Source organism: Henckelia pumila, chromosome 3 (assembly GCF_033568475.1).
Source record: "Henckelia pumila isolate YLH828 chromosome 3, ASM3356847v2, whole genome shotgun sequence".
NCBI classification, from domain to species: domain Eukaryota; kingdom Viridiplantae; phylum Streptophyta; class Magnoliopsida; order Lamiales; family Gesneriaceae; genus Henckelia; species Henckelia pumila.
Window position 1 is genome coordinate 189,618,221 of NC_133122.1, and position 19,619 is coordinate 189,637,839.

Here is a 19,619-nt window from a genome sequence, read left to right on the forward strand (position 1 = left end):
GAAATTATATTAAGATTTACTCTTCCGAAATAGCTTCAAATCTAAGTATATAAAAATGCATATGCCACAGCAGAAGGTTAGATCAAAGATTGACAGTGTTCCAAAAGCGAAAAATGTTTGATAAAATTTGTAAGGGATATCATGGTTCATAAAAATTATCAGAATCAGATGTTGTCACTAGGTGTTGACAACATCCTACTCAACATGCAGCGGAAATATTAAAACGTGAATAGTAACAGCAAACTAACAGTAAACCAACAATAAAAATAATCAAGAGTAAATATGCACAAGTACCAAAGTAATAAAAGGTTGCACATAAAACAGATTCAGATGTTGTCACTAGGTGTTGACAACATCTTCAATAACACCTTGATTAACATGCATCAGAATTTTTGAAAGCAATGAATAAAATAGATAAGCAACCAAACAAATCAGACTCAAATATTTAAGCAAGAGTATAAAATACTCTTGCAGCGCTCAGGGCAAAACTTTCACTAGAAAATAATCAAAGAGTTTTACAAACCCTAAAACTAATGAATTATTGTAAAAGTCAATTTTCTCAAAGCATGTGAGAAAATAAAGAATAAATAAAAACAACTCCCTTAATAGTCTACTGAAAGTAGAACAATAAAACCGAATAAGGAGTTGGTTCTGATTGCCGAAATATGAGAACAACAAAAGGTCTTTCGACCAACACTTTTGCAAGTGTAAACTCCAAGTATTCTGGAAAAACTTCACGGCAATACAGAAACGCAACAACCACTGTTGTGCTATCTTCGATCTTCTTCTTCAATTCAGAGCTCTTGATTTCTCGTGAATGTATCTCTGAATTGTCTATATGAAGCTCTGTGGTGCGCTCTCTTTATCTCGCTCAAACTCTATATTTTTGCACACCACGTTCTGCACGATCTGCTCTCCTATTTATTCAACATGAAGGACACCCAATTAAGCTTGAACAATCTTATCTCCAATAAACCTTGATCTTCTTTTCTTTCAAACTCGAACCAATCTACAAAGATAAGAAAATAAATATAAGTTAGGAGATACAGATATATTATGATAAGTGAATAATATCTCCTACAAAATAATCAAGTAAATATATAAATATTTAAACTCTTTCAAATATAGGAAATATCATTCTATAATCCAATCAACCATATTTTAAATCTAGGAATATTATATTATCTCAATTCAAATCAAAACTATTCCTAGTTTAAAACATATCAAGCATATAGATAAGAAACACAATATTAACTATCAATCCTAGAAAGGCAAAACACAATATTATAATCTTTCAAAACATGAAAAGATATCAAGGAATAATTAATTCCTTTCAATCTCCCCCTTTTTGCCTTTTTGGACAAAACACCTAAAAGCAATTCAGCAACTCCCCCTGAATATTAATTCTCAGAACTCCCCCTGAGTTCAAACTTATCAAATCAGTTCTCCCCCTGAATTTGATCTTTCAATTCTGAGTGTTGTCAAGGATGTTGGCAACATCTGAACACAACACTTAGCGATATCAGAAAATACTTATTACTTGTTCAAAAGTGAATCACAAAACACATTTAATCAATTCAGTACACATCACAACTCCTCTGAATAGCAATTCTCTCACTGAATACGAAAATACATTCTCTCCCTTAGTCTAAGCACAGATGTTGTCGAGGATGTTCCCAAAATCTCCTCAAAACACTTAAGTCAGGGCAGAAAAAAACTTAGAACAAATCAGAGAGTCATAATCAAACAAGATAACATTGATTAGAACCAGATCAGAGCAAAAACATAAAGACAAATCAGAGTAGAGCAAAATAAACCACAAAAAATTAAACTTAATGCTCTGTGATGATCTATCATTTGCTTCGCCAGAACTAGCTTCTTCTCCTTCAGAACCAGAGTCACTATCTTCTCCATCAGAGCTAGAGCCACCAGATTATCTTCTCCCCCTTTTTGTCCAGAAGAGGTACCTACACCAAGAAAAATTCGATATTAAGACATAAGAGATTCATAGTAAGCAATGTCTTCTTTGGCTTGTAAAATCTTCTGTTCAACATGCAGCATCTGGGATTGAATAAAGATAGAATCCCGTTGTTGAAGTAGGAGGAACAAATATGGCAGTGGCAAGGGAGGTGTTGGCAACATCTGCCACAGCATCTGCAGCAGCACCTGTTTCTGACCAAAGTAGGTCCAATTTCATGTTACCTCTAAGTAATGCTGGTGCAAGATTCAGTACCTCAACAACAGCAGATAAAGGATCGTCATCATGGTTTTCAAAATATTAAGATACTAGCACAGCAAATATCAAATAAGGAAACATGAGCATGTAAGATACCAACCCACAGTTTGCATATTGCATAACTGTAGTAAAACACAAGCTTTCCAAAGTTCAAAGCTGCTCCAGTTCCTACAGCAAATATCACACCAGTTTGTTGTTTGGTGACAAACGTGAAATTTGTGGACGGAGTCCAAGTCTTGATTGCAGTCTTGTAAAGAACATAAGCTATCTTATAAGAGCAGGCTGCACATCTTTTTCCACCTAGGGTGAGTTAAAGAATCCATTAATCACAGAAGGACTAAAACCGAAAATATGAACCCTCACATGAATTTTCCCAAATTTTGCGAAAGAGGGTTTGACATAGCTTTAGTCAAATTTCAGTATAATTCCAAGACCATAAGTCTAAAGTAAAGAGTAGCATATATCACAGTAGCGAACATATTTCTGAGTTGGAAAATTTTTACAAGACTTTGTGCGCCATATGCTTTCAAATCAATGGTGTGGTCCTCAAAGAAGTCACAATTGGCAAAGTGTTGCCAATCGTTTGCAGCATTCTCAGAAAAAAGAACAGAGGAATAGGATTGGCTTACTCGGTATTTTTCATCTAAGGTGTTGTCCAGGGTGTCAGCAACACCTGCAAAAACATCTTCTGCAGAAACAGCAACACCGGCTTCCTACAGAAAGGTGTAATAACAGTGACAGTAGCCAGCAAATTCCGAATTCTGAAAAATTCTACAATATTCAAATACTCCTCATCAAAGATGTCAGCAAGAATGTCAGCAGCATCTGATGAAACATCTGCTTCTGAGGAAGATTCCTCAGAGCCTTCATCAGAGAATTCAAGGGATGGATCAGCAGCAGTAAAAATGACCATCAAAGATGAATCAACAGCAGTAACAATGACCATCAAATATCTCCAAAAAAAAATCATCCTCTAAGATATTTTCAAAGATGTTGTCAACATCCGGCTCAACATCTTCTTTGTAGCTCATTTCTGTTTGAATATAAGTAAATCAAAATTCTTCTCTGCCATAAAATTTTGAACAGTTAGAATAAGAAGAGAAGAATTTGACAATAATGCAAGGACCGACAAAATTCTGTAGAAGTGATAATGTGGTGAGGGTGAGCAAAGAGTAACAAGACCATAAAATATTCTGATGATAAGATCAAATCTAAACAGCAAACCCTTCACCTATTAATCACTCGGTCGCAGTTAACGTTCCCCAATAGTAACAATTGCCAACGTAAAATGGAGTTTGAAATCATTATGAAAACAAATTTCCGAATTAAGGCAATAAATCAAGCCAATTGATTTTCACAAAATTTCCATAAAGAAACTCCACATCGAAATAAACTCCACTAAAAACACTTTCAATCACAAAACAATTCGAAATATTAGTGGATTGGGCAAATCACTAAATTTTGCTTATTTCGAACTTCAAACTTCTCAGCAAGATATATTCACCATAAAATAAATATGCATGTCCTAATTATGTCTAAAAACAGAGTGTAACAATTCAATAAAATGCAATCACATGCAAAATAATATGTTGACAAGTGAGGTCTTGTCCACGATGTTGGCAACATCTTCCAGCCATACTTCAGGATTCTCAAAAAAATTTATTTCCAGATAGCCATTAAATTCATTATTACAGAAGTGGTAGCCTGCACACTAAAGGAACGATCTTCAACGGACCCCTTTAGGTAGCTTTTTCCATTTGCTTCTGATTTTCAATCAAATTTGATGATTGAGATGATCTATTTTAACCATTTTGTTATTTTGAGTTTCTGAATTTATGAAATCACTTTTCACTTGGGACGGGATCATGGAATACACGAACATCCCTCCACTACTTCGTGATTCAGTCAGAACTCTTCTTCAATTAAATCTCATTAAACTGTAAAACAATTTGCAAAGAATCCTGAGTGAAAACTGGTCAATGGTTACAAAGTATCCATCACATCACAAAACAGAATGAATGCATGAATGCAACATGCCTAATGAACCTAAAGATGCACATGCATGAAAAGGTGTTGTCGCAGGGTGTTGGCAACACTCCAGACAACATCTCAGTTCTATCTATAATGCATACATATTGAGAGATTAGATTGAAAAATCTCTCGAAATACAATGCTTTGATGAAAATATCAGCTAATTGGTTATCAGTTCTAACAAACTCAATACAGATCATGCCTTTCTCGACCAAATCTCTAATAAAGTGATGTCAAATGTCTATGTGTTTGGTTTGAGAGTATTGTACTGGATTTTTGCATATATCAATAATGCTTGAATTATCACAGTACACATTCACCTAAGCATGATATCTAGCCCAGTAGCACAAAAAAAAAAAGATACTTCCAATTATGCTTCTGTAGAGGGTGTTGTCAACACCTTCGGCAACATCTTCCCTCGATAGTTTTTCACTTGACCTCATCGGTGTATGCATGTGTTTACAATTTTCATTCAAATACTTTATCACAAGATTTATAGCATACTGTATTTGACACAAAAAGATTCCACCATGCATTTGTTTCACTTGCAATCCCAAGAAATAATTCAATTCACCAACTATACTCATCTCAAAATTAGAGGACATGCACTTCACAAATTCATCAACAAGTTTTTCACAAGAAGCACAAAATATTACGTTATCCATATAAACATGGCAAATAAGAATATTACCTTGATACTTTTGCACAAACAATGTCTTACACACCTCACCTCTTTTGAATCCAAGATTGAGCAAGTATTTGATTAATCTTCCATACCATGCACGTGGTGCTTGCTACAATCCATACAGTGCCAACCTTTTTGGGTTCACTGTTTGACACAAATCATGAAAATCTTACCTGTGAAAACATGGAGCTCATGCAAATTAGTCCAGCCATATTTCGATAATCCACATTTTCTTTCCTTCGGGTTTGCATATCTCCATGCACATCTCCAATTACTTGTGAGGTTGGACGATTCTTCTGAATTCTGCTTGGAACATTCTTTCCAGCTTCGTTTACCTCACTGTCCTCATCAATATTCTCATCAGTAGGCTTTTCAAATTTTGTTTCTGGAATCTCAGCAGAAGGTGTTGTCGGAGGTGTTGGCAACACTCCTTGGTCAACATCTGAATTTCCAGATTTATCCAGCATATCATCAACTTCATCCTCAGCTATTTTCTTCTTTAGATCTGCAAAATCATCAAATACAACATTAATAGACTCAAAAATTGTTCGAGTTCTTAAGTTAAACATCATGTAAGCTTGAATATCCGAAGAATAACCTAAGAACAAACACTTGTCACTTTTAGCATCAAACTTTGCAAAATGATCAATATCATTCAAAACGTAACATACACAGCCAAAAACAAGAAAGTACTTAAGGTTCGGCCTCTTTCCCATGAGAGTTTTATAAGAAGTCATAGTAGAACCATTCCTCAAGTATACTCAATTTGAAATGTGACGTGCTGTGATTAAGGCTTCTGCCCAAAAATGTTTTGAGATATTTTCAGAACTTAACATCACTCTAGCCATATCTTGCAAAGTTATATTCTTCTTTTCAACAAATTCATTCTGTTGTGGGGTTTTGAGAGCAGAGAATTCATGAGAAATACCTTTTTTACCACATAAATTTTCAAAAAAAAAGTTTTCAAACTCTTTACCATAATCAGTGAGAATTCTGGTCACCTTCAAGTTGTGAAGATTCACAATCCTTGTGAGCAAATTCTTAAAAACATCAAATATATCTGATTTTTCTTTCACAAATCTTACCCAATTATATAGTGAAAAATCATCTACACAAACAACAGAATATTTATTACCTCCACAGCTTTCCATATCCATTAGACCCAACGAGTCCATATGTACAAGCTAAAGACAGAGTGTTGTCTCAGATGTTGGCAACATCTGATGTAACACCCTGGTCTGCTTCTTTTTGACATGCCTCACAAACAAATGAAATTCCAGATTTTAGATTAGGCATACCTCTAACAGCATCAAACTTACTTAAGTTCTTCAAATTCTTGAAGTTTTCATGTCCCAACTTCTGATGCCAAAGGTTAAATTCATCCATCTTTGTATGTGTACAAGCCATCTCTTCTCCAAATTGGTAGCGATTATCAGATGACCTCGTACCTGTCATAACACACATGTTAGAACTATCAACACTTTGCATGATTTCTTATCAAACTGCACATGCAAGTTGTCATCACAAAGCTGGCTAATGCTTATTAAATTTGCAGTTAGTCCTTCAACATGTAGCACGTTGCGAAGCTTAGGCAAACCAGCAACATCCAGTGTGCCTTTTCCTACGATAATTCCCTTTGAACCTCCTTCATAAGTCACTTTCCCACTCTTTTGTTCAACATAATCTGTGAGAAACTTCCTAGAACCTGTCATATGATGTGAGCTACCACTATCAAAGTACCAAGCACCTGAAACATTAGTCCTCAAAGCAGTATAAATCATATGACATTGAATATCAGCTTTTGGTACCCAAACATGTCTTACAGTAGATCTGTTTATGAAGATGTTGTGGAAAGGTGTTGGCAACACCTTCGGTGCAGATCTATATTTGTAGTCTTCCTGCATCTTAAAACAGTATGGTTTGATATGACCAGGTCTATGACAGTAATGACAAACATACTTACCTTTCCTTCTGGGCTTTACATGAGCAGTAGGTTGTGGCTTTGGTTTTGGAGGATCGGTTGATGTGACCTTTTTGGTTGATCTTTCTGAACAGCTACTTTCCTTGACAAACACCGACCCTTTTGAGCATTCACCAATCTCAAATTTACTGTTCTCAAAACCTAGTCCAGCCTTACCATCTTTTCCCATCATGAGCAAAGAATCAAGCTTGGTTGTGCTTGAATTGAATTTAGCCAATGTAGCCTTAGCTTTCATGAGTTCATCCTTAACCTGACTTAATTCCAGATTCTTCTTACTCAGCATAACTTCAAGTCTTGATATATCAGTCTTCAAATCAGAATTTTCTCTTGAAAGAAAAGTGTTCTTTTTATTTCGTTCAACCCAGTCAGCATATAACTCTTCATATTGCATTCGCACATCTTCCAGAGACATTCTTTCATCACCTGCATCAGAATTATTCACATTATCAGCAGTAAAATAATTTAAACATAATGACCTTTGAGAGATGTTGCGGCCAGGTGTGGCAATACCTGCGGCAACACCTAAAGGATTAACTTGCATCAGCTTCTTTCTTTCCATCAATGCTGTCAGGGATGTGTGGCTTTCTTCTTCATTCTGTTCTTTACCTTCTTCAGAATATTCACCACTCAAAGATGTGTTCATCCCTTTCCAAAACCTGTTTGCACATTCATTGGAAAAATGACCATAGCCTTGACATTCATGACATTGCACCGTGTCAATCTTTTTTGCAGTAGGCTTTTTCTTTCCTTCCAGCATAAGTAGAGGCTTTTGAGGATCAGGAAACTTCCTTGATTATTGATCAGACCCGCCTATTTTCAGAGTTTTGTTAGCAGCCGGAAAAAATGGAGCTTTGAGTTTTTGATCGGTCTTCTTTGTCTCTCTCATCTTCTTTAGATAATCACCAAACTTCTTTGTGATGAGTGACAACGAGTCATCTCCCAAATCCGATTCAAAGACTTCTTGAGGTTTGAAAAATGAGTTTGCTGTTGTTGACTCCATAATATTCCTGAAAAAATAATCCAGAATCAGCTCTTAGTGTATCAAGAGTAGGCTCTGATACCACTTGAAAGGGATATCATGGTTCATAAAAATTATCAGCATCAGATGTTGTCACTAGGTATTGACAACATCCTACTCAACATGCAGCGGAAATATTAAAACGTAAATAGTAACAGCAAACTAACAGTAAACCAACAATAAAAATAATCAAGAGTAAATATGCACAAGTACCAAAGTAATAAAAGGTTGCACATAAAACAGATTCAGATGTTGTCACTAGGTGTTGACAACATCTTCAATAACACCTTGATTAACATGCATCAAAATTTTTGAAAGCAATGAATAAAATAGATAAGCAACCAAACAAATCAGACTCAAATATTTAAGCAACAGTATAAAATACTCTTGCAGCGCCTTAGGGCAAAACTTTCACTAGAAAATAATCAAAGAGTTTTACAAACCCTAAAACTAGTGAATTATTGTAAAAATCAATTTTCTCAAAACATGTGAGAAAATAAAGAATAAATAAAAATAACTCCCTTAAAATTCTACTGAAAGTAGAACAATAAAACCGAATAAGGAGTTGATTTTGATTGCCGAAATATGATAACAACAAAAGGTCTTTCGACCAACACTTTTGCAAGTGTAAACTCCAAGTGTTCTGGAAAAACTTCACGGCAATACAGAAACTCAACAACCACTGTTGTGTTATCTTCGATCTTCTTCTTCAATTCAGAGCTTTGATTTCTCGTGAATGTATCTCTGAATTGTCTATATGAAGCTCTGTGGTGCGCTCTCTTTATCTCGCTCAAACTCTATATTTCTGCACACCACGTTCTGCACGATCTGCTCTCTTATTTATTCAACGTGAAGGACACCCAATTAAGCTTGAACAATCTTATCTCCTATAGATACAGATATATTATGATAAGTGAATAATATCTCATACAAAATAATCAAGTAAATATATAAATATTTAAACTCTTTCAAATATAGGAAATATCATTCTATAATCCAATCAACCATATTTTAAATCTAGAAATATTATATTATCTCAATTCAAATCAAAACTATTCCTAGTTTAAAATATATCAAGCATATAGATAAGAAACACAATATTAACTATCAATCCTAGAAAGGCAAAACACAATATTATAATCTTTCAAAACATGAAAAGATATCAAGGAATAATTAATTCCTTTCAAAATCATTATTGATCATCAAGAGGAAATGCCATCGCAAGTAAAAGAATGTCAAGATAACATTTACTTTCATGTGGAAAGTAACAAAATCATAGTTTATTAAAGAAGTCCTGACCACCTTCACGTTGCTCCCTTTCCATTCTCTCTTTTTCTTGTTGCATCCTTGCAGGGTCTGACTTCTCACCCTAGAAAATGTCGTATGCAACATATAAGTGATTTAAATCAAACTGCTCAACCTACCAATGTGCTACAAATTAACATCAATTATCAAAACTTCTGAGACTAGAAAAAAAAAAGTTACATGATCCCGTAGACTCTGATGTGTAGCCCGAAAGATAGTATCGTCAAAGCGAGTTTTTAGAATTGCAGCACGCAAAACCTTCTTTGGAGACATTTGCAAATTTAATGGCGTCCATCCTAGAAGCAATTCAAATTCAGAGTTAACATAGAATGATAAGAATTGTAACCATGAAACTCATGTCTGGAAACAAAGTAAAACGGAGTCACAAATAAATTATCCATAGTTCATGTGAAAGCACGCTGATGTCACGTATTTTAGACAAAAACATACTTGAACAATAGAAAGTGAAAAACTGTATTGTTTCATTCCACAGAAATGCTCGAGCAATAAATATTTTAAAGGTATCTCTCTCACAATCAAACTCAACTAAACAAATATTTAATTTCCCTACAACGAACATCCAAGGAATAGATTTGTTTCAATTTGCGCAATGTTATCATTCCCACGTCAAATTAACAAAAGATATGACAGACAAGTTGGAGCCTTGCCATATTTTGGAATATAGACCACATATTAATAAGATAAACTACCTTCACCAAGAACATCATCTGTAGCAGGGGTTGAGACATGGCCATGGGGCTGCTTCCTGCAAAATCAAATTATACAAAATCTTGAATCACATGAGCAAATCATTGCAAAAAATCACCAGCGCCATTCATATGTAGAGATAATATATATTAGGGGAGAAAATGCTCTCACCACCAAAATCTGGGTTCAGTTTGCTTGAGTGAGATTTCATGGGATATTTCACCTCGCCATCCTGATATGTTGAGCAAAGTTACATCAACCACTTTTCAAGCGATGCACAATAAATATCAAAGTCAATGATACTTACAGATTTATCATAACTGTCAGGTTCTGATGGTCTTTCCAACGCTATCGCAACAAGACAAAATACAATGAGTTGTTTAACTACCAAAATTTAGGCGTACAAGAAATATTAAAAATAAGAATGGAACTAACCATTAGAAGTTGACAGCTGAAGCTATTTTAAGCCGCCTGCAATGGCATGAGAAGGAACCAGAGGCAGAACATTTGGCTGAAATAGAATTGATAAATTGTTTGTTTTGCACAAGCAAAATAACTTTTACAACGCTTTTCTTCGCCATTAGGAGATGCCTAATTAGCTCTAAAGAAGAGCTAAAAAGAACACTCTTTTCTAAACCACTTAGTACCTTTCACAATAGCTTTATTCGGTAATTGGCGCCCATTTTTTTTCCATATTGGCAGGTTTAATGTTGAAATAAACACAGAACCAGAGAATCTCACTAAAAGCATCACAGGTAAAAACTCAAGTGAGATAGAAGCAAAATGACCTATAACAAAAAAGTGGTGTAAACACGCAAAGGTTTAAGATTGTCAATTACCACAACATGCAAAATGGTCGTCAAAAGAAAGTTACTTTGACACCGCAACAAAACGAAATAATTACCTTCCTCCATAAAAATGATCTTACCTTATCAGCTTTCGTATCCAGAAAACATTTTACCGCTTTCTTCAACTTCCATAAAGTTTCATCCTCAGCTGCATCAAAAAAGGAAGCATTCCTTTCTTCAGTACTGGAAAGCAATAATTAGCTTTGAAAAGCAGCAAAACAAGACCAGGTGAAGCATAAAGATTAGAGAAAAATACTCAAACCACAAGATACATAAAAAGTAGCTTGGAGAGGCAGGCTAGTATTTGTGTAATTTTTGGGATTACTTAAAAACAGTGCTTTTGAAATTTTATAAAAGAAAAACTCAAAAACACTGTTTTTAAGCAATCCCATAAATAACATCCAAACAATAAACCTAATAGAAAGAAACACTTTGTCCATCACAGCAACAATTGCCCACTCAAAGGTGTCAAGCCAGTTGGAGCGCTGGACGGCCCAGATCACCGAGAAGAAAGTAAGGTCGTATGTGAAGGTACAACTCGTATATTTCAACGTTATCGTGTTTGAGCCGTGATTTGATTGTCACAATTCTCACTTGCTGATGACTTGATATCGTTGAAGTTTGAGAAGCACACATTCACCAGTTTGGTAGAGGGTGCCGCAGGTGTTAAGTATTTACATTAAATCATGAATTGGAAACTATCAACACTAATGCAAAGGAACCAATGATCAATGAATCAACAAATTCTCATCATTAGGCACTTGACTCTGAAGCAAGACACTGAAAACAGATACCAGGTAGATATGATGCAACTTCAAATGTTCACAAGTTTTTGCAAACCCACAAGTTTCCAAGAGCAAAATATAAAACTGTACCGAAAAACCATACCACAGCACACAAAATAAAAAAGTTCAGGTCTATCTATTGGCTACTGCTAAATCGATGAGAAAGCAGATGATATGCTAGGAACTTCCCGCTGGGGCATAATACAACTCAAGATCTTGCCTGTTATTCTTTGTATCATTATTTATATCTCTAATCACGAAAATCACTCCCATTTTTACACAAGTGCATTCCTGCAAAGCATGTTCATTTGTGGGTTCTGCAACAAAGCATTCGAGGATTTAGCATTATTTTCATTCCTATTTTCTATGATGTTGAACATTGACAAGAATGAGATACAAGAGTAAAGATTAATACATTTGAAGCTTCGGAAGATTGTGAACTCGAATTATCTCCCAAACCTTGAAAACACCTCAAACAGTCCACAACAACTCTTCCATGTCGTTTGCACTGGACGAGGAGCAGGAACCAGCAACACCTGAAAAAAGTTTTTAAAAAAAAGGGAAAGATTTTTGTATAATAGTCAGTGAATCACGAGATATGTTCCAAAAAGTAACATGAAACAAACAGTACCTCGGTAACTCCAGAATCTTTCTCAAGTTCAACTCCAATGTCATGACTTTCCAGGGTTACACATTCCTTAGTATCTGGGACAACTATATTCTTAATAGATTCGTCCTTCCTCTTCAATGGCACATCCATGATAACCGTCGAACTGCCATTGTCTTCGACAAAACCCAGTCTTTTCTCCTCGGATTCTATGGGTTTAATTATAAAAGGGGCAATAGAAGTATCTGTCTCTACTTTACTTCACTTCAACCAACAGACTAAAGAAAGTAAAAACAAGTGGAAAAAAACTCACTCCGCTAAATCGCTGAGCTGTCGTAAGACGCCGACGAGGCCCGAAACGGCGATTCCAAACAAAATCTCCTTAAGATCTTCCTTGAGAGGGAAAAAAAAGATCCAAACTCCCGAGAGAATCGATTGGCGAATTCGACGTCGATAGTAGACTTGGACTCCAAGCTGAACTCGTTGCGAGTAAATCTGGAGAGCAAATTGGACTTTTTGACACCGGAATCGCCGATCAACACAACCTTGAACAAATAGTCGTAGTCATCGTCCGCTCAATACGCACCCATGAATGTGTTCGTATATCTATGAGAGAGAGAGCGAAGAAAAGTAAAAGGGTGCCAAGAACGAGATCTTACCATTGTCTAGCTTCAATTGACGGATTTTCGACGTCTAGGGCGACGAATCGACGTCTTGGAGCGGCAGCTAGGGCTATGGGAGAAAGGGGATCGATCGTGGGAAAGGTTTGGTAAGGGGAGAGAGACGATTCTTTACGCCTATGTACATATACATATGTATCTATTGTATATAAGATAAGACTACAGTAAAAAAGAAAACCGTAGTCTATTTGTTAAAAAAAAGTTTATAGACTACGGTATAAAATAATCGTAGTCTATTTATTTTTAAAAAACGCTCATAGACTACGGTATCGAAAAACCGTAGTCTATTTATTTAAAAAAACGCTAATAGACTATGGTACAAAATAACCGTAGTTTATTTATAAAAAAAACACGCTCATAAACTACGGTTTTTAAAAACCGATGTTGTAGAACATAAACAACAACGGTTTTTACAAAACTGTAGTTGTATATTTTAAAAAAATGCCTATTAACTACGGTTTCTGTAAAAACCGTAGTTAATTGTAAAAATACTACGATTTTATTAAAAACCGTAGTCTTTCTGATGTAGTCTATTACCAAATTTCTTGTAGTGTCCATAAAAATTAATTTTTCTTAACATGTCTTTAAACTTATCATAAAAATTCTTACATGATGCATGAACTTAAAAATTCTCATTATTTCTTTATTTCATGAAAATTTTCCCGTAAATATATATTTAATTTATTTTATTAAAAATCATACTTATATATATATAATAAAAATACATGCATAAATTAAATATATATTTACGAACCTTTTATTTTTCCAAAGACTTGTTCGAGTTGCTGACCACTTAACTTAAACCCCATGAATTCCTAGACTGGCCCAATAAGCATTTTGCCCAACATGACTTGGCCCATTAATTCTCATGGACCACCCCAGGGTCCAGGCGCAACCCTATGACCAGGCCCTTTGACCAACCTTGCTCTAATCAGCAAGGACGTCAAACCATTTTTGCCCCATAAAATCTGCACTCGCCCAGCTTCTGTCCTAGCCCATTCTTACATGGTTCCAGCCACTTCCAGCCCTGAACCACCCATCCAAAACCAACCCTAAGGACCCTAGATCAGACCCCTAACCAAGGTGCAGCAGTCCCGATCAAGCCATGGTCAGAAAATCGTCAACATGAGCCTTATACAACAAAAAAACGTGATTTCATGCATGAATCATGAATAATATCCTTAATTTCTGAAAACACATGCATTAACAAATCATTCATGCTTAAAAACAGTTTATATGATTTAAATGGTAGCCAAGAACAGATTCGAGACGTGCTTTTTTTATTTTTCGAAGCCAAAAACTTGATTCCAACGCGTTGGACGATCTCCGAGACGAACGAGGTTTGAAACCTTGTTAAAATCCTCCAAATCTTCGTTTATAATGTGTTTTATGACGTGCAAAAAGGTGATAAAATTTGATGGTGGCGGATGATGGAGAGAACGTGAAGAAGGAGGAGAAAAACTACTGGAAATATTTATATATCTTTCTTAATATTGTGTATATCTTTTTGTATCTTTTTATTTATTTTGTTTCCATTATCTCTATCTCGTGAGATTGTATATAAACTTACTTTGTATCCTTCCTTTAGTATATATGAAATTATATTATTCCAATCGTTTCTACATGATATCAAGAGCTCATGGCCTACGCCAATAACCCTAGCCCTTCGTCGCCGCCGCCCCTCTTCCTTCAATTTTTTTTTTCGGAGATCACCATGGCTGTTGCAAACAATTTGTCTAGCACCCCGATCTCCTTCAATGTTGCTGCTCATGCGCCTTTGAAGTTGACATCCACAAATTATCTCTCCTGGCGTCTCCAATTCATGACCCTCCTCACTGGTCATGATCTCCTTGGTTTTATTGATGGTTCCCACCCCTGTCTGACTCAGACCATCCACCTTACCGCCATGCCTGCTACGGCCACCACCGCCGCTGTCGCTGTCACTACCTCTTTGAATCCTGCTTACACCGCCTGGATACGTCAGGACCAGTTGATTCTCAATATCCTCATTGGATCTCTATCTCCTTCTCTAATTTGGTTTATTGCCACGTCCACCACTTCCGCTAACGCCTGGACCATTCTTGCCAATACCTATGGTAAGACCTCTCGTGGTCGCATCACTCAGCTCAAAATGCAACTTTGGAATCCGATCAAGGGATCTCAATCTATCACTGAATTCATGCAGTTCATCAAATCAAAGGCTGACGAACTGGCCCTCATGAATTCTCTGCTTGACATCGAAAATATTACAATAAAAGTTCTTCATGGTTTTGATGGTGATTATAAGGATCTTGCTCATGCCATCCAACCCCGTGACAGTGTCATATTGTTTGAGGAGCTCCATGAAAAGCTTCTCAATCATGAGGTTCATCTTGTTGCTCGAAGGGGATCTCCATCATCTCTTCCAGCAACAACCCACACGACCCACCAATTCACTCATCACGGTCGCCGCCCACCGCCTGCTCATGTCGCCGGAGCCTCCCATGCACAGCCTCGCCACGGCGACGCCTGGTCCCCTTGGCCAGCGTTTCAACAGCAGGCCCAGCCGCAGGGTCAGAGTTTCTCACGCTCGTATCTGGGGCTTTGTCAGCTCTGTAGTCTCCAGGGCCACTATGCTTGGCGTTGTCCCAAATTTCAGTTCATGCCTGCCCAGCATTCTGTGCCTCAAGGTGGCCAACCGCGCGCTGCACATGGCCCGCCATCATCCTCTGCAGTCGCTTATATTGCCACTTTGTCTGGGCCGTCTGACTGGCTCTTAGACTCTGGAGCCACTCATCATGTGACAGCTGATCTCTCCAATCTCTCTCTACACACTCCGTATGTTGGCTCTGATGGTGTTATTGTTGGTGATGGCAATGGTCTCCCCTTTACTCACACAGGTTGTCTCCTACCACCCTCCAGTTCCCCAACACTTTTGTTTCCACATGCCCTATGCGTTCCTTCAATTAAAAAAAATATGTTATCTGTGTCTCAACTTTGTAAAACTAATGATGTCATTGTTGTTTTCTCTTCCTTTGATTTTCAGGTGAAGGATCCTCGCACGAGGGGCTATTCTTCATCAGGGTCCACTAAAAGGCAGTGTCTACTCATGGTGTGCGTCTCCGTCCTCTCCGCCACTGGCCCTTTCTGCTTCTGTCGTGTCTTTTCCTACATGGCATAGTCGTTTAGCTCATCCTTCTGCTCGAGTTTTACATTATTTAGTCGTGTCTAAGTCTGTGTCTTGTTCGTCTTCAACTCGTAATTTTCATTGTAATCCGTGTTTATGCAATAAAAGTCACAAACTTCCATTTCATGACTCATCTTTTACTTCGAAATTTCCTCTTGATCTCATATTTTCTGATGTTTGGACCTCTCCGGTTATCTCTAATGATGGGTATAAAATACTATGTTATATTTGTTGATCACTATAGCAAATATATCTGGTTGTATCACCTAAAACACAAATCGGATGTCTTATCTGTCTTTAAATGTTTCAAATATCTGGTTGAGAAACGCTTTAATCGTCACATCCTCACTCTACATACTGACAATGGTGGGAAATTTCTTGCCCTCAAATATTTTCTTAATCAGCATGGAATTTCTCATCTCACCACTCCCCTCATACTCCTGAACATAATGGTTACTCTGAACGCCGTCATCGCCATATTGTGAAAACTGGGCTTGCTCTTCTCCAACATGCGTCCGTCCCTACTCATTTTTGGCCCTTTGACTATGGCACTGCCACTTATCTCATAAATCGCCTACCAAAATGCAACCTCTTGTATAAATCCTCCTTTGAGTGTGTCTTCGCCACAACACCTAACCTATCCAAGCTTAGAATTTTTGGTTGTCTCTGTTATCCTTGGCTCCTTCCCTACTCTTCTCATAAGCTTACACACTAGTCCTCCCTTTGTGTCTTCCTTGGCTATTCACTCACGCAGAGCGTCTATCTCTGATACGAGCCATATTCTGGTAGAGTCTTTGTTTCTCGTCATGTCTTTTTTGAGTCTACGTTTCCTTTTTCTAGTGTTGGTTCGGACAATGGACGTTGCTTGGGTACGCCGCTTGGATCGCCTGAGGAGGACCCCTGTGTCCTTGATTCTTTACCTGTTGAATCCTTCAACCCATGCCCGGCTCCACCTCTACATCGACCTACGTCCCCAACTTTCCAGCCCAATCCCGCACCCGTCGTGGCTGCACGGCTATCCCCCGAGCCACCAGCCACCCACGTCGTTCCACCTTCCGAACCGTCGCCTCCCCCTCCTGATTCCGACACTCATCCCATGGTCACCCATTCCAAAAACAATATTTTTTTGGCCAAAACCCCGCTTTGGTCTCACTTCTATTGCTGACATTGCCCCGTCTGAGCCTACATCGCATACTCTTGCTCTCAAGGATCCTCACTGGCGTGATGCCATGTCTGAGGAGTTTGATGCGTTTATTCGTAATGGTACTTGGGATCTTGTTCCGTCCGATATGGCCCACAATGTTTTTGGTTGCAAGGGTCTTTTGGCTTATAAGCGGAAGTCTGATGGTTTTATTGATCGCTACAAGGCCCGTCTGGCTGCCAAGGGGGTTCACCAATGTCTGGGTCTAGACTTCACTGACACCTTTAGTCCTGTGGCAAAACCCACCACTGTTCGCATTCTCTTCTCCCTGGAAGTCTCCAATGGTTGGTCTCTTCGTCAAATGGATGTGAATAATGCATTTCTCCAGGGTCAGCTGGACGAATGTGTTTATGTGGCTCTGCCGCCTGGTTTTATTGACTCTGATTTTCCGGCGCATGTCTGCAAGTTAAACAAAGCAATTTATGGTCTTAAACAGGCACCCAGGGCCTGGTACACGACACTCCATCGATTTCTGATCAGTCTTGGCTTTGTTTCCTCTCTGGTTGATACCTCCTTATTTATTTTTGGTTCTGGAAGTGTCATTGTGTATCTTATTGTCTATGTCGATGATTTAATTCTTACAGGAAATGATGTTGCTGCTCTTTAGACTTTCATTAATCAGTTGGGTGCTCGGTTTTCCATCAAGGATCTGGGTTCTCTCTCTTATTTTTGGGTATTGAAGTTGTTTCCACTTTAGGGGGCCTTTGCCTATCTCAGCGAAAATATCTCATTGATATTCTCACCAAGACAAACATGGCTAATTCGAAACCTGTCTCCACGTCTCTTGCCACGACTGCTCCTCTGCATCTTCTGGATGGCTCGCCCCTGCTGATGCTACACTATATCGCCAGGTCATTGGTAGTTTGCAGTACCTCTCCTTTACTCGCCCAGATATTGCCTTTGCTGTTAATAAGTTGTCTCAATTCATGCATGCTCCTTCTTCTCTACATTGGGAGGCGACCAAGCGCCTCCTCCGTTATCTTAATGGAACTCGTTCATATTGTCTAATGTTTCGCTGCCACAACTCACCATATCTTCATGCCTTTTGTGATGCTGACTAGGCTTGTGATGTTGATGATCACACCTCTTCTGGTGCGTATATTGTTTTCCTGGGTCCTAATCCCATTTCCTGGTGCTCCCGTAAGCAAGGTTCTGTTGCTCATTCTTCTACTGAGGCTGAATAATCCACTGCTGCAGAGCTCCAATGGATTCGGTCGCTGCTTGATGAACTCGGCCTCACTGCTGTCAACTCTCCAGCTTCTATCTATTGTGACAATGTTGGGGCTATCTATCTCTGTTCTAATCCAGTTTTTCACTCTCGCATGAAGCATATTGCTCTGGATTATCACTTTGTTCGTAAGCTGGTTCAAAGTCATAAAGTTCGTGTCTCTCATGTGTCCTCCTCTGACTAGCTTGCTGATGCGCTGACTAAGCCTCTTGCTAGTACGCGTCTACGCCTCCTGTGTTCCAAGATTGGTGTCTCTCCACATCCACCATCTTGAGGGGGCCTATTGAAAATATTTATATATCTTTCTTGATATTGTGTATATCTTTTTGTATCTTTTTATTTATTTATTTTCTTTATCTCTATCTCGTGAGATTATATATAAATATATTTTGTATCCTTCCTTTAGAATATATGAAATTATATTCTTCCAATTGTTTCTACAAAAACTAGGTTGATCAGATTATTTGTTTACTTAATTAGTAATCTAAATTTTTAGAAGATATTAACTCAAGTTTAAATATAAGAATAGCCCCTTAACATTTGATAATTTTCAGATAAATTTTCGAAATAAATAATCATGAATTTTTAAAAGCCTATTAAAAACTCTTAAAATGCCTTATTCTGGTGAAAACTACTCTTTTCTGAAAATAATATCTTAAAATAATAATTTTAGACTCATAACATTCCCATAAAAATATTGGGAGTGAAAATTCTACATCTCGTTCATCCACGGTCCCATCTACGCGATCAAAAAATAATTTTTATCAAATAAATTTATAAATTCCATAATATCGGATTAAATGTCGTAATAACATTTAAAGCATGCAAATAAATCACACAATTCACATAATAGCACATAAAATTCATTTTCGGGCATTACGAAATCAATCACCTAAATATCATATATACTAGCATAACTGCACACACGCGCTGCGTGTGTATAAAATAATATAATATATTTGGTATTATATGTTATATACAAATAGTTTTTTTTCAATAATGTTTAAAATTTTTATTTTTTTCGTTTCTAATATAAAAATAAATTTAAAAGTTACTTATCATTTTATCCTATCTATAATGATTAGTTGAGAAAAATATGAAAAAATATATAAATAAAATCAAATTTTCTTATTTATATTG

At 37.2% G+C, this 19,619-nt stretch overlaps 1 long non-coding RNA gene across 4 annotated transcripts; it reads right to left on the bottom strand.

Moving 5' to 3' along the window:
- Nucleotides 1–674: 674 nt before the first annotated feature.
- On the bottom strand, nt 675–13,001 carry LOC140891342 (uncharacterized). Of its 4 annotated transcripts, none has more exons than XR_012152493.1 (10): nt 12,864–13,001; nt 12,518–12,749; nt 12,229–12,449; nt 12,013–12,133; nt 10,400–10,960; nt 10,136–10,312; nt 9,967–10,022; nt 9,437–9,552; nt 9,254–9,320; nt 675–1,009 (listed from the first exon to the last, which is right to left on the bottom strand). It is a non-coding gene; the product is annotated as an uncharacterized lncRNA (long non-coding RNA). The 4 variants fall into 4 exon arrangements; XR_012152492.1 differs by having other exon boundaries at nt 682–1,009; nt 12,229–12,413; XR_012152491.1 differs by having other exon boundaries at nt 684–1,009; nt 10,400–10,475; nt 10,612–10,960; nt 12,229–12,749.
- Nucleotides 13,002–19,619: the final 6,618 nt, after the last annotated feature.